This window comes from Rhinopithecus roxellana, chromosome 8 (assembly GCF_007565055.1).
Source record: "Rhinopithecus roxellana isolate Shanxi Qingling chromosome 8, ASM756505v1, whole genome shotgun sequence".
NCBI lineage: Eukaryota > Metazoa > Chordata > Mammalia > Primates > Cercopithecidae > Rhinopithecus > Rhinopithecus roxellana.
The window spans coordinates 65,267,516-65,284,022 of record NC_044556.1 but is presented as its reverse complement, the minus strand read 5'-3'; positions in this window follow the sequence as shown (position 1 = coordinate 65,284,022).

Below are 16,507 nucleotides of genomic sequence, written 5' to 3'. Positions count from 1 at the left end.
CCAAAAAGCAAATATACTTTAAATATTTTGTGCAATTTTTTTTTGTAAAAAAGCTACATGGGCCAGTTAAAGTTTCCTTTGGCTAAATTGTGACATTTTGATCACTAAAAAAGGACTGATGACTACAAATAATTGAAACAAATTGTGTCAATGAAAAGCTGTTGGTTCATCCCAGTAGCCTGAGAAAAAAGTATGATGTTAAAATAATATAGCTATGAAAGACTATATCATTTTTACAGGTCATTTTAATATCTCTAAGGCTTTGGCCCCGTCAGACTTACATTATATGAAAAGAGTGCAGAATTCCATCAAATTTTCACCAATATTCATCAGATTTCATCAACATTATCATCAAAATTTGTATCAAAATTTATCGAGAGAATTTTCACCAAAATTTTATCAAATTTGATTAAAAATGTATGAAAGCATTTACTTTTGGATATGAGGAATCCAATGGAATGGAATTGAGGTGCCTTTGTAGCCAGATGGAAAGATGTTTAAATCACAGGAGCAGATTTTAAAAAATGCAAAATCCAACTTAAGCAGGGAAGGATGTTAGCTTCAAATCCACGAGTAGGCAGAAGAAAAAAGACACGGTATTAGTTAAGTATGTGGGACGGCCGGGCGCGGTGGCTCAAGCCTGTAATCCTAGCACTTTGGGAGGCCGAGACGGGCGGATCACAAGGTCAGGAGATCGAGACCATCCTGGCGAACATGGTGAAACCCCGTCTCTACTAAAAAATACAAAGAACTAGCCGGGCGAGGTGGCGGGTGCCTGTAGTCCCAGCTACTCGGGAGGCTGAGGCAGGAGAATGGCGTAAACCCAGGCGGGGGAGCTTGTAGTGAGCTGAGATCCAGCCACTGCACTCCAGCCTGGGCGACAGAGCGAGACTCCGTCTCAAAAAAAAAAAAAAAAAAAAAAAAAAAAAAAAGTATGTGGGACACAAGACCAAGTGCTTCTTGGGGAGGGGGCTTTGGGGTCTCTGTTGTACAGACAGATCCAGAGGGTTCCGACTGTTGCAGGCGGTAGGGCAGAAGCACTGTCCTGGGCAACGGTTCTCCCTGACCTCTAGTGGTTCTCTCTGGTAATAACATAAACTAACAGTTTAAAGGTGTCAAAACGTTTAAAAGAAATGGTATGGCATTTCTGTCCTTTTGCCTGGACTTGCGTCCATTCAATAGGGTAGCAGAGATTATCTGATACCAGAATATTTAATTGACAAAGGATTATTATTTAAGTGAAGCTCGATGGAACAAATCTTTCTAAAGTCAGGTCCACAAAGAGAAATGTGAGTGTTGGTAGGTGGTTGTTGGTGATGATGTTGGAAAGAACCAGAAGCGCAGCAGGCTGGGATTCTGAAAGCCAGGCTTGAGACCTTGCTTGGAAAGACTTTGGATCAACTCACTTAAGACATCTTTGAGGCCGGGCGCGGTGGCTCAAGCCTGTAATCCCAGCACTTTGGGAGGCCGAGACGGGCGGATCACAAGGTCAGGAGATCGAGACCATCCTGGCTAACACGGTGAAACCCCGTCTCTACTAAAAAGTACAAAAAACTAGCTGGGCGAGGTGGCGGGCGCCTGTAGTCCCAGCTACTCGGGAGGCTGAGGCAGGAGAATGGCGTGAACCTGGGAAGCGGAGCTTGCAGTGAGCTGAGATCCGGCCACTGCACTCCAGCTTGGGTGACAGAGCCAGACTCCATCTCAAAAAAAAAAAAAAAAAGACATCTTTGAACACAGTCTCCTTAGGATAGAAATGAGGGCACGACTGAAATAGTTTCTCAGGACCCATCGGTCCCTGATCTTCTGAGAACACTAAGTATGGAAGAGTTTAAAAATTGGAACCAGTTTTTCAGTCTGGATACATTTATTTCCATAGTTAAGTAAAATTAATTTAACAAACAGGATTATACCTTTAAAAAGGGGCAGATTGAAGAAAAATACTATCACTCAAGTTTGGATCCCGTTTTGTACTCAACATCTGAAGTAAAACTACTTGGATTAATCTAACCTTTTCAGCTCCTTTACAAATAGCTGAGAAAAACAAGTTATGTCTGCTGTTTGCCTATTTTGGGGTCATTTAATTTTCAAATAATAGCAACAATAAGGAGATGGCATTTTTATAATTAAAACATCAAATTTTAAAATGTTTACTTAATAATTATTTGATGAGGAGAAGGGCTGCAGGAAAGCTGCAAGGAAAGTGGGAAAAGAACTGTTTCTATAAGGAAAGAGCAGAGGCTACATTGATGCTTACAAAACTGAGATGTCACCTGGCATGGTGGCTCACACCTGTAATCCCAGCACTTTGGGAGACCAAGGAGGGTGGATCACTTGAGGTCAGGAGTTCGAGACCAGCTTGGCCAACATGAAGAAACCCCATCTCCACTAAAAATACAAAAATTAGCCAGGTGTGGTAGTTCACGCCTTTAGTCCCAGCTACTCAGGAGGCTGAGGCAAGAGAATCACTTGAATCCAGGAGGTGGAGGTTGCAGTAAGCTGAGATCACGCCATTGCACTCCAGCCTGGGCAACAGAGAGACAAAAGAAAAGAAAAGAAAAGAAAAGAAAAGAAAAGAAAAGAAAAGAAAAGAAAAGAAGGAAAGAAAGAAAAGAAAAGAAAAAAGAAGGGAGGGAGGGAAAGAGAAACTGAGATGTCGTCAGGGAAGAATCTCTAATGACTGTCCTGTTTTGCAGTACTCATCAGGTATTCTTTCCCCAAATCAGCCTGCTCTAAAGGGAGGGTAAAGGAGACATTAAGATGCAAAGTCACTCAAAACTATACAAATTTGGAATTGCTATCTTGAAAAGAGAATATTGGAAGAGGCCCACGAATGAAGCTGTAGGCACTGAATTATATCTGCTAAGTTTAGAAAATAAGAGGAATAAATTATGTAAGAGAATATGTGTCTAACTAGGGTGAGGGGATGGCTCCGGTGAGCGGGGGTTATATCTGCCCTTTGTTGGTATCCTAACTCCTCATTATCCCCTCTCCCCAACCCCTGACAACCACCATTCTTTCTGTTTCTATGAAATTGACTAGGTACCTCATATAAGAGGAATCATACTGTATTTGTCCATTTGTGACTGTTTATTTCATTTAGTATAATGTCCTCAAGGCCCATCCATACTGTAGCATGTGTCAGAATTTCATTCTCTTTTCAAATTGAATAATACTCCATTGAACATATACATCGCATATGTTTACCTATTCATTATCCATTCATCTGTCAATGACACTGGGTTGCTTCTACCTTTTGGCTATTGTGGACAATGCTACTATGAACATGGTTGTGCAAATACGTTGGAGTCCCTGCTTTCGATTCTTTTGTGTATATATGCAGAAGTAGAATTGCTGGAGCATATGGTGATTCTATTTTTAATTGTTTGAGGATTCACTATACTGTTTTACACAGGGGCTGCCCGTTACATTCCCATCAGCAATTCACAAGGGTTCCAATTGCTCCACATACTTGCTAATAGTTTTTGTTTTTTATAGTAGTCATCAGATGGGTGCAAGATGATATCTCATTGTGGTTTTGATTTGCATTTCCCTAGTGATTAGTAATCTTGAATGTCTTTTCATGTGTTTACTGGCCATTTTTATATCTTCTTTGCAGAAATGTCTATCCAGTTCCTTTGCCCATTTTTAATCAGGTTATTTGTTGTTGTCATTGCTGCTGTTTCTAAGTAACATGTCTTTTTTTTTTTTTTTTTTTTCAGACAAAGTCTCACTCTGTCACCCAGGCTGGAGTATAGTGGCATGATCTCAACTCACTGCAACCTCCGCCTACTAGGTTCAAGTGATTCCCCTGCCTCAGCTTTCTGAGTAGCTGGGATTACAGGCATGCACCAACACGCCCAGCTAATTTTTGTATTTTTAGTAGAGACAGAATTTCACTGTATTGGCCAGGCTGGTCTCGAATCCCTGACCTCAGGTCATCCGCCTGCCACAGTCTCCCAAAGTGCTAGGACAGGCGTGAGCCATCACACCCGGCCTAAGCAACATGTCTAACAACAGATTTGATTTTGGTAAGGACTGCTGAGAAAGTTCTTGGAGGAAACCATGCTAAGTAGAAAACACCATGAAGAGCATCAAGTCTGAAAAGTGGACCCAATGCAGGACTTGGGCAGAGTTTGGGCTGTTATCTTTCAGCACTGCTGTCTTTCATCTGGTCGAAGATGACTCCTGGCTGTGTGCAGTGGCTCATGCCTGTAATCCCAGCACTTTGGGAGGCTGAGGTGGGCAGATCACTTGAAGTTGGGAGTTTGAGACCAGCCTGGCCAACATGACGAATCCCTGTCTCTACTAAAAATACAAAAATTAGCTGGGCCTGGTGGTGTGCACCTGTAGTCCCAGCTACTTGGGAGAATGAGGCATGAGAATCGTTTGAACCCCAAAGGCAGAGGTTGCAGTGAGCTGAGATTGTGCCACTGCTCTTCAGCTTGGCCACTGACTGAGGCTCTGTCTAAAAAAAAACAAAACAAAACAAAACGAAGATGACTCCTGTACATTGCTTTACACTTCCTCAAAGTAGCAGGACGAGGTGGGGGACTCTCTTTATGGAGACCCATAGGGCACAGGAAATGAACAGCCTTTATTCAAAGAGGGCTGTAGGGAAATAGTGCTTCTCAGAGGAGGCAAGTCAAGACTGGGAGGTGGAAGGGAAGTCCTGTGCAGAGATGAGGTGGTGGGTGCTCCTTCAGAGTGGGTTTCCAGAGAGCTGGACAGAGGAGTGGAACAGAGTAGAGTAGTGAGAGCATGAGTCTGAGGGGAACAGAGCATCTTTGGACATACAAAGCTGTTAATCTGGAACTTTTTTAAAAAAAGCTATTTTAATGCTAGTTTAATTGGTTTAATATTATATTTCTTTAATATTTAGAGGTATCACTGAGCACTATAGCAAGGGCAGGGGAGGCCAATAAATACGTACAATGCACTTTGCCAAACCAGCTCAGTGGTTTGAACTTTCAATAAAAGTTCAAGGACTTTGAATAAAAGTAAAAGGACTTTGAATAAAAGGCAATTCCTCGAATATGTTATTTTACAAGCATATTCCTGAGGATGTCTTGTCTCTCTTTCCTCATCCTCAGCCCTTTATGAAAGTATTCTTTCCAACCACCCACTGAGACTTTTTCTAAGAGGAATTCTGGTGACTCTAGTTTTTCCATCTCCTTACCTTTCGGTAATGTCTTGGCCCCTCCTATGAACTGGAGTCCTGAAAACTGCCCACCTGGCCTATCTCTTAACCTGCGTTTTTGTGACAAAGGCAAATAAATTCCCAACTGATTTTTTATTTCATTCCCTTCTCTCAAGAAAAGTGATTGCCAGCTTCAGGGATAGAATATAACCATAGTTAAGAAAAAATAAAAATCCAAAAGCTACAAAAATATCATGTGTTTTGAAAAAATTTACCCAAGGAATAATTGTGGAAATATGTATAGATTTGTTTACAAGGACGTTCACAGCAAAGTTATGATATGAAAAATTAGGGGAAAAAAATCAAAATTTCTCCCAAACAGGTCATTAAGTAATCTTATTACACAGAATGTCATAAAACTGTTGAAATATTTTATAATAGCGGAGGCTTATCACCTTAGACTTTAACAGAGAGCCAGAAGGGGTAGCTGGCAAAAGCAAGCAGAATTTCACTCTTTTCTTTCCAACACACACACACACACATATATAATGTATATATATAATTTTCATATAGATATGTGTGTGTGGTATGTGTGTGTGTGTATACATATATTCCATATATTTATTCTATGAAACAACACATTGGGGGAAAAAAGTTCCATTTCATGAAAAAAAGCTTGAAGAATGTTGAAGAATATTGACATAAAGACCCAGAAAGAGGTCCATAGGGCTTAAGTGGAAAAGGTGTGTTGTAAAGCAGTGGCCAGTATGAATTTCATTTTTTAAGTTACTGTTGAGTACTGGGTGTGGTGGCTCACACCTATAATCCCAACACATTGGGAGGCTGAGTCAGGCAGATTACTTGAGGTCAGGAGTTCGAGACCATCCTGACCAACATGGTGAAACCCTGTCTCTACTAAAAATACAAAAATTAGCCAGGTGTGGTGGCACATGCCTGTAATCTCAGCTACTCAGGAGACGGAGGCAGGAGAATTCCTTGAACCTGGAAGGCGGAGGTTACAGCGAGCCGAGATCGTGCCACTGCATTCCAGCCTGGGTGAGAGAGTGAGACTCCATCTCAAAAAATAAATAAATAAATAAATAAATTACTGTTGAATAAATGGGCTCAAGTTGGCCTCTGTGTATTGACCACCATGCTGTTTACTTCTGTACCACAGCCCAGGACCATTAACTCAAGCCTACCAGCACCAAACTCAAATTCTTGCACATCCAATTGCTATAAATATAGCCCAATTTTTTTCACCCTTTTAGAGCCCATCTGCTTTGCATAACCTGTGAAACTGCACCCAACACCCTCTTGCCATATATAGGACAAACTGTGGGGCTATGAAAGACCCCAGATGGCTGCTGTTCCTTAAGGACCTATGACCAAGAGACTCCTCACTATGCTGCTAAGTGACATCCCCAAACCTGCAAACCCCTCTCTGATCCTCCTCTCCCCAGGGAGGTTGCTTGTCCTTTTTCCCCGATGGTGGTGGCCCTGCTGCTGTATCTGGAAGGTCTTCTGATGTGAGGACTTTCCCCTTCCATGCAATCTGTCCAAGCCTCACCCAAATAAAGCTCTTGTGTGCTACTGCCATCTCGTGGTCTGGTCTTTTCCTTGATCAACCCCCACATTCAAACTCACTACAACCATATGCAGATTTTGCCACTGAAATACACTGGAGGACATACAGCAAAATATTCACAGTGGTTTCTGGATAGTGAGGTGTTTCAGGGTTTTTTTTTTTTTTTTTTTTTTTTCCTCTGTTGGCTTACCTATATTTTCTAAATTTTCATAAAACATCTGTCATTTTTTAAAGAAAATGAATAAATGATTTTATTTTTAAAAACAGAGTAGCATATAAAGTTATTTTTATTGCCATTCTGAGTATAGACTCCTAGCTGCAAAAGCAACATTCAAAGGCACTAGAATAGCTCAGAGTATGAAATTTCTGACGTTTTTAAATTGTAGAAACCAAAAGAATTCCTTCACCTCACCTTTCTAATATGTTACTTTTTTTTCCCCAGTAGTTTACATTTGTTAGGTACTCAAAAAGGCCTTTTAGATGGAGTGGAATGATCTGGAACTATATGGCAGTTATGGCTTAGCATAGTACAGCATATCATAGATGAAACTTTGGATACATAGGCGAATGGCAATATTATCTTGAGAAAAGTGTATACATTTACATAACTTCAAATGTCCTTGAAGTGAGAGAACCTCAATCTCTGACACCAGCTTGTCAATGTCAACCTCTTGAAATGCTCTTAAAAAGAGGACCTGCTACATCAACCTGGCCCACCCCTAGCATTTTAAGTGGCTGCGATGAGCCAGGCTGTGTACTAGGAGCTGTCGTGCAATGTGTTATTGCTCTGGTTTGCTTAGTGCCAATTATTGTGTATTTGTTTCAGAATTCTCCTGGCTTACCAGATGTTACAGGAGGTCCTGTGTTGATTTTGTGGCTTTCTTCTTTATGAGTCTCAAGTCCCACTAATGCGTTTGTCAAATAAATACTTCTGGCAAACTTCAGGAAAAAAAAGTGTGAAATTTCTGAATTGCTAGAAGTGTGCTTTGAGGTACCTGAGCAAAACAGAAGAGGCACCAGACACTACCAAAACAGGTAAACATCAAAGATCTAGAAAGACCTTTGAGTGGCTTAGGAACTAAGCACCAAGGAAGGAAAATGAAAGGTAATTATTAGAAATTGGCATGGATTCATTAAGAACTGCATTACACCATATAACCTTTCCCCTCCTCCTTCTCCTCTTTCCTCTTGTTATTATTATTAAATGTAATGGAAAGTATGCCTAGATTTCAGCTATATATCTGGAAAAATCAATATGGGGAAGAGCAAGTTGAATGATCACAGATTTAGCGAGACTCGTAACTGGCTGAATGAAATAAATGCGGATCAGGAAATTATCCACATGCTTGTGCTTCAGGCCCCTCCCATTGGAGGATGGAGCTGGAGTGATGGGAGTGGGGAAGAGGGGTTTCCTTTGGGACTTATTTGGTTTTCTTTGTGCTCTTGTGCCTGCCCTGGCAATATTTAGGGTAGGCTGGCTTTGTCTTTGTTACTACTGAAGCAGCAGTAGCATGACCCGTTTTGGGAGACAGCTTAATTTACAGCCAGCATCATAAGGGCTCTTTCAATCTATATTTTGATTCTCAGACATTTATTATCAGTTAATCTAGACATAAAGAATAATAATCTATATAAATTACTGTTGGGGTTGAAAAAATTGTCCACTGTGGGTACAGGGATATCAAACTTCAGAATGCCTCATGTCAAATAATTTAATTAATGATGGCATAAAGAAATAATATTAACTCAATATAACTCAGATTCTACTTTAATAAAATTTGCATTTTAGGAATGTATAAAGAATTCCAGTTAGATTTGTTTATATGTAAAAAGGTATGAGTTAGATATTATAAACAGGTAAGAAAGTTTGATTTCTTATAAACATTAAGGAGGAGGGTTTTCTGTTGTTTTACTTGCTTTACTACTTTCATGGCCCCATCTATGTTAAAATATGACTTACTTAGAGATAAACTAAGACTAAAACTAAGAAATGCCAGCTTTTTTCAAAGTAAGAAGTTACAGTAGTACTATTACTAAGTAAAAAGTAATACTTTTTCAAAGTCTTTCATTTTCAAAGTAAATATCACTAATGTTTTTGAATTACTTTTTCTTAGAAAAATAAAGATCAAGATTGAAGTATCATTTCCCCACACCTTGTCTACATTTCAAATGTATTAGCACCAAACCACCGAGTATAGCAGCAATTATTAGGAAATGTTACAGAACGTGTCTATTTGCAATGATCATACAGTAGAGCTTTTGTTAAGTAGGTAGACATTTAAAAAATATTGATGATTTTTAAAAGATGATGGTTCTTTTTTTTTTTTTGAGACGGAGTCTCGCTCTGTCACCCAGGCTGGAGTGCAGTGGCCGGATCTCAGCTCACTGCAAGCTCCGCCTCCCAGGTTCACGCCATTCTCCTGCCTCAGCCTCCCGAGTAGCTGGGACTACAGGCGCCCGCCACCTCGCCCGGCTAGTTTTTTGTATTTTTTTTTTTTTAAGGTGGAAGATATTTTTATTTTTTTATTTCCATAGGTTTTTGGGGAACAGGTGGTGTTTAGTTACACGAATATTTAGTTGTGATTTCTGAGATTTCGGCAACCACTATGGAAAACAGCATAGAACTCTTAAAGAACTACAAGTAGATCTACCAGTTGATTCAGCAATCCCACTACTGCAAGAAGGGCCATAATAAAAAATAATAGATGGCGTGAATGTGGTGCAAAGGGAACACTTTTACACTGTTAGTGGGGATGTAAACTAGTACACCCCTATGGAAAACAGTATGGAGATTCCTTAAAGAACTAAAAGTAGAACTACCATTTAATTCAGCAATCCTACTATTGGGTATTCACCAGGAGAAAAGGAAGTCATTATATGAAAGTTTTTTGTATTTTTTTAGTAGAGACGGGGTTTCACCGTGTTAGCCAGGATGCTCTCGATCTCCTGACCTCGTGATCTGCCCGTCTCAGCCTTCCAGAGTGCTGGGATTACAGGCTTGAGCCACCGTGCCCGGCCAGAGATGATGTTTCTTATATGTAACACTCCATATCTACAAATGGGTTTTTGTACTTATTGTCATACTATACTGTGTCCTAACAGTCTTGTAAAACAGCCCGTAATTTTTTAAAGGTGTATTTTTTTTCCAGACAATTCACTTTCATCACATATCCTTCTCTTTCACATACCTCTTGCTTTATACTCATGAAAATGTATTGTGGTGTTCTATTACATATACAGAAAATACAGGCCGGGTGCAGTGGCTCACACCTGTAATCCCAGCACTTTGGGAAGCCAAGGCACGCAGATCACGAGGTCAGGAGATCGAAACCATCCTGGCTAACATGGTGAAACCCCATCTCTACTAAGAATACAAAAATTAGCCAGGAGTGGTGGTACATGACTGTAGTCCCAGCTACTCGGGAGGCTGAAGCAGGAAAATAGCTCGAACCCAGGAGGCGGTAGTTGCAGTGAGCTGAGATCATGCCAATGCACTCCAGCCTGGGTGACAGAGCGAGACTCTGTCTCAAAGAACAAAACAAAAAACAAAAGAAAATGCAAATGCTGTTACTAACCAATATGATGAATGAAAAAAATTAACTTTTAACCATTCTGGCTTTTAATAAAGTTCTAAACGTTATATAGACAGGTTTCTACATAAATGTAAAAATTTTTAGCAATGAGTAATTCAGTTATAATATGAATTTAGAGAATGGAAAATATTACATTTTATACTCCCCAAATACATAATTTATTTTTAATGCTTCTAAAACCATAAAGGATATATGATTTTCACATTTGAAAACATTTATAAATGTTCTTAGTGTTCCCTCAAATACCTATCACTGGATCATTACTATATATTCTTTATTTCAGTTGCTGATCATGTCCTGAATCTACAACCATTATATCTTTTCTGAGAACATCCAAATCTGCCTTTAGATCCAGCTTCCAGTCTATAATCTGTCTATAGGACATTTCATTCAGAGTCCTTCACCTTAGCCTGCCATCTAAGTTGCTGCACTGGGCTGCAACCTATTTATTTGTTAAATAGAGGGGTAAAGCTTGATTATCTTTATGCTATGATTTAAAAATTCTAAGCCTGAAAGCAAATATTATTTTTACTTTTAAACTAGGCAAGTCATGATTCTTTGATCCTCTTGCTTTTAACTTATTTATGTCTATATTAAAAGTGGGTTTCTTATAGGCAGCATATAGTTGGTCTTGATGTTTTAATCCAATCAGCCAAGTACAGCCTTTGCATTGGGGCTTTTAGACCGTTTACATTTAATGTAATTTTGATAGGATTGGGTTTAAGACTGCCATTTGTTGTTTGTTTCCTATTTTGTCATCTATTCTTTTGTTTCCTTTGTTTCTTTATCTGCTTTTCTTCCCCACTGCCTTCCTTTGGATTGTGTTTTTATTTTTTTGTCTTTTTTTGGTTCAATTAAAACATTTAACTGATAAGTTAAAATTATTATATTTGTGTTACACTTTTTTTTTCATTTTAGTTCTTGAGACAGGGTCTCACTCTGTCATCCAGGCTGGATGCAGTGGCACGATCTGAGCTCACTGCAGCCTCAACTTCCCAGGCCAAAGTGATCCTCCCACCTCCATCTCCCAAGTAGCTGGGACTATAGGCACAGACCACCATGTCTGGCTAATTTTTTTCTGTTTTTTGTAGAGACAGAGTCTCACTATTTGTCCAGGATGGTCTTGAACTCCTGGGCTCAAGCGATTCTCCTACCTCGACCTCCCAAAGTGCTGGGATTACAGGTGTGAGCCACTGCACCCAGTCAATGTGATGTTTTTATATATGTATACATTGTGGAATGGCTAAGTCAAGCTATTTAACATAGGTGTTACCTCACATACATATCATATTTTGTGTGAGAACACTTAAAAATCTTCTGTCTTAGCAATTTTCATTATCTACAGTCACTGTGATATACAATAGATCTCTTGAATTTATTCCTTCTGTCTAATTTCATATCCTTTGACCAGTATCTCCCCAATCCTTTCTCCCCCAGCTTCTGGTAACTATTATTTTACTCTGTTTCTATGAGTTTGACGTTTTTAGATTCCACCTGTAAGTGAGATCATATGGTATTTGTCTTTCTGTACCTAGTTTATTGCACTTCACATAATGTCCTGCAGGCATCATTCACATCACAATTGGCAGGATTTCCTTCCTTTGTTAAGACTGAATAGTATTCTGTTATGTATATATGCCACATTTTTTTTATCCATTCATCTGTTTATGGACATTTAGGTTGGCACCATATCTTGACCATTGTTAATAATGCTGCAGTGAACATGGCAGTGCAGATATCTCTTCAGATCACAGATTTCATATCCTTTGGATATATACCCAGTAGTGGGATTGCTGTATCATATGGTAGTTCTATTTTTAATTTTTTGAGAAACTTCCATACTGTTTTCCATAATGGCTATACAAATTTACATTTCCACCAACAGTGTACAAAAGTTCCCTTTTCTCTACATCCCTACCAGCATTTATTAGCATTCAGCAATTTATAACAGTTATTCTAACAGATGTGAGGTGATATCTCATTGTGGTTTTAATTTACACTTCCCTGATGACTAGTGCTATTGAGCATTCTCCCTTCATTGGCCATTAGAATGTCTTCCTTTGAGAAATATCTGTTCAGGTCCTTTCCCCATTTTTCAATCAGGTTATTTGTTTTCTTATTATTGAGTTGAGTTCATTTATATATTCTGGATATTAGCTCCTTTTCAGATGAATAGTTTGCAGATATAGTCTCCCATTCTGTAAGCTGCCTTTTCACTCTTTTGATTGTTTCTTTTCCTTTGCCGTGCAGAAGCTTTTAAGTTTGATGTAATTCCAAGAGAATTTTTAAAAATTCCATTTTGTCTTCTTTGCTGGCTCATTAGCTATAATTCTGTTTTGTACTTTTAGTGGTTGCTGCAAGGTTTACAGTACACATCCTTAACATACTCCATCTCCTCTACATACATGATATAAGAGCTTTGCAAAAAACCTTCAGGCCTTTGTACTAGGTTGCCATAACTTTTACTTTTACATGTTATACATCTTACAATGCATTGTTAATATTTTTACTCTCGACATAGTTGTTATTTTTGGTGCTTTTTAATTCCTTTTTGTAGACTCCCATCTGGTATATATTTTCTTATGCTTGAAGAACTTTATTTAACATTTCTTTCCCTGGCCTCTCAGCTCTAATGCAAGCCTGCTGGTGGTAAATTATTTCAGCTTTTATGTGTCTGAACATCTTGTTTTTACCTTTGCTTTAGAAAGATAATTTTATCTGGGTATAGAATTCAAATTTGATAGTTTATATTTTTTCCCAATACTTGTCTGGCTTGCATCATTTCTGCAAGAAGTCAGTTGCTGTTCTTATTTTTGTTCTTTTTTCTTCCTTATGTAATATGTCGTTTTTTGTTTTTTTTGTTTTTTTTTTTTTTTTTATGGCTGATTTTACTGTTTTTCCCCCCCTTGCTGGTTTTAAGCAACTTGTGATATGAAAATTCTTGATTGATGTTTATGAAACATTTTAGGTCTGTTCATGATTCCCTGAAAATTTCAAAAAATTACATCTCCAAACATTTTTTCTCTCCCCACCTCCTCCTCTTTGTCGGAACTCTACACATATACTAGATTGCTTGACATTGTCCTACAGCTCTCTAATCTTTTTTCATCTGTTTTTTGTTTCATTTTGAATTTCTATTGTCATATGTTCAAGTCCACTATCTTTCCTTCTGCAATGCCCAATCTACTAATTCCATTTGTGTGTTCTCAGAAATCTTAATTTTCATTTCTAGATGTTTGAAGTGTTTTTTTTTTTTTTTACATGAAATGTCTCTACTTAACCTTTTTTCTAACTTTCTGAACATATAAAATACAGTTACAATAATTGTTTTAATGTCTTTGTCTATCAATTTGACCATCTCTGCCATTTCTGGTTCAGTGTCAATTGATATTCCTCATTATGTGATATATTTTCACACATATTTGCATGCAGGATAACCTTGAATTAATGCGAGTTATGATGACTATTACCTTGTTGAGTGACGCATTTTCTCCTTCCTTCCTTCCTTCCTTCCTTCCTTCTTTCCTTCCTTCCTTCCTTCCCTTCCTCCCCTTCCTCCCCTTCCTCCCCTCCCTCCCTCCCTCCCTCCCTCCCTCCCTCCTTCCTTCCTTCCTTCCTTCCTTCCTTCCTTCCTTCCTTCCTTCCTTCCTCCCTTTTTTTCGGTATTTCCCTGTTGTTGCCCAGGCTAGAGTGCAATGGCATGATCTTAGCTCACTGCAACCTCTGCCTCCTGGGTTCAAGCAATTCTCCTGCCTCAACTTCCCAAGTAGCTGGGATTACAGGCATGTGCCACCATACCCAGCTTATTTTTGTATTTTTTTCTTTTCTTCTGTTCTTTTTCTTTTTGTTGAGACAGAGTCTCACTCTGTTGGCCAGGCTGGAGTGCAGTGGCACGATTTTGGCTCACTGCAACCTCTGTCTCCCAGGTTCAAGCAATTCTCCACCTCAGCCTCCTGAGTAGCTGGGATAACAGGCGTGTGCCACCACACCTGGCTTATTTTTGTATTTTTGTATTTTATATTTGTATATTTGTAGAGATGGGGTTTCACCATGTTGGCCAGGCTGGTCTTGAACTGCTGACCTCAGGCGATCCACCCACCTCAGCCTTCCAAAATGTTGAGATTACAGGTGTGAACCACCGCGCCTGGCACATTTTCTATTACTATATTCTTGAGCTTTGTTCTGGGACATAGTTGTTACTAAGAAACCCTTATCCTTCTGGATATGGCTTTTGTTAAGCAGTACCAAGGCAGTGTTAGTGCTAAGTAGTTCCCACTACTGAGGCAAAACTCTTCTGAGTACTATGCCCACTGCTCCATGAATTGTTTTCTACAAATGGATGGTTGGACTAGGCATTACCCTTGCATGAGGTTCGATGAATTGTTCCTTCTAATACTTTCAGGTGGTTCTTTCACTGGCCTCATACAGTTTTCTTACATTCATGTGCTGATTTCTGCAGATCTCCGGAGCTCTTTCTTTGGTATCCCTCCACCCGCCTCTTCCCTGCAGACTCCAGCTGTCTTGGCCTCCCCTAGCCTCTCAGTTCTGACTTCTTAACCAGAGAGAATGCCAGGCTCCAACTTGATAGTCCTCTCCCTGTGCCACATGCTGGGCCAATCACACAGGTCATTTTGTTTGTTTTCCTCTCAAGGATCATTGTTCTTCATGGACTAATAGCCAAGGTCTTAAAAATTTTTATTCTGATGAAAACATTGTGTGAAATTATTTCATATATGTCATCTTGTTTCTTGTCTCAGGTGGGAGAGTAAATCTGGTACTTGTTACTCCACGTGAAGTCAAAGTGGAAGTCTGAAAACTTGAATCCTATGCCAGGAAGCTCTGCTCCCACCAAATCATCTTTCTTACAGTCTGTGAATCCTATTCATGACACCTTGTATTTTTTGGAGGGGGAGGGGGGACAGGGACCACTCTGTCACCCAGGCTGGAGTGCAGTGGCACGATCTCAGCTCACTGCAACCTCTGCCTCCTAGGCTCAAGCGATCCTCCCACCTCAGCCTCCCAAGTAGCTGAGACTATAGGTGCATGCCACCATGCTGGGCTAACTTTTGTATTTTTTGTAGAGACAGGGTTTCACCATGTTGCCCAGGCTGTTCTTGAACACCTGAGTTCAAGCAATCCACCCACTTAGGCCTCCCAAAGTGTTGGGGCTACAAGCATGAGCCATTGCACTCGGCCCATGATAGCTTGTTGATACATCTTTTGAAATGTCTCTCATATACCTTGTGATACATCTTTTGAAATGTCTCTTTCCTTTTACCTTTTTCCACCCTGTGTTAACCATCCCACATCTATGCTATTTCATTCATGCTTTATTGTTTTAACCTCTGAAAAGATCTTCCTGCCTCTAATCTTTAATCCAGTTTATACATTTCTATGATACATTTTTTTTTACTGCTGTTTCCTAGAACCTAGACACTAATGTACACTGGCACTCAACAAACTTGCTGAATTAATGAGCCATTCTTTAACAACCAATTTATTAGGTACTTCCTTGGTGTAAAAAAACCTCCTAATTTCTCCCCTCTAGCCATAGATCAGGTCCAAGCTGAGACTGCCAATTGGTGCTTTACATAATCAACTATTCATCAAGCTATGTGAACCCTGCCACTTTCTAGAACATGTGGTTTATTTTTAACATGTCTTAGAGCTATTACTAACTTGAAGCCTTTTTTCCATCTGTAGGATCTTTTCTATTGTCTCTTAAATTTTACCCACTCTTTAAATCCCTTAAAAGACCTGTCTTTCCAATGTCCATACAGAATTCACTCTTCTCCGAATTTCTATAGCATCTATTATCTGTGCTTGTTTGAGCGCTTTCTGTTTCCACTGTGTGTCTGTGTGTGTGTGTATGTTTTAGTTGTGCATATATTTACATTTATCTTTTCGAATGGAACACAATTTCAAAGAGTTGGAACCATCTTTTATAATTTTTTTTATGTATCTTAAGACAAAGTAGGTATTTCAATAGATATTTTGAAAATGAAGGTAGAGGTCATCTTGATTAATTTGCACAGGCTAATGGAATCACTAGTTTACAGTAAATTGGCCTTGCTGCTCACTATATGCTTCCCCGCCCCCCGGCCCCATGGTGGAATGACACTGTTGGTGAAAATCACCTCAAAATAAGGTCTTCTAGGTTTTAAATCAAATTCTATCTTAGAGAATATT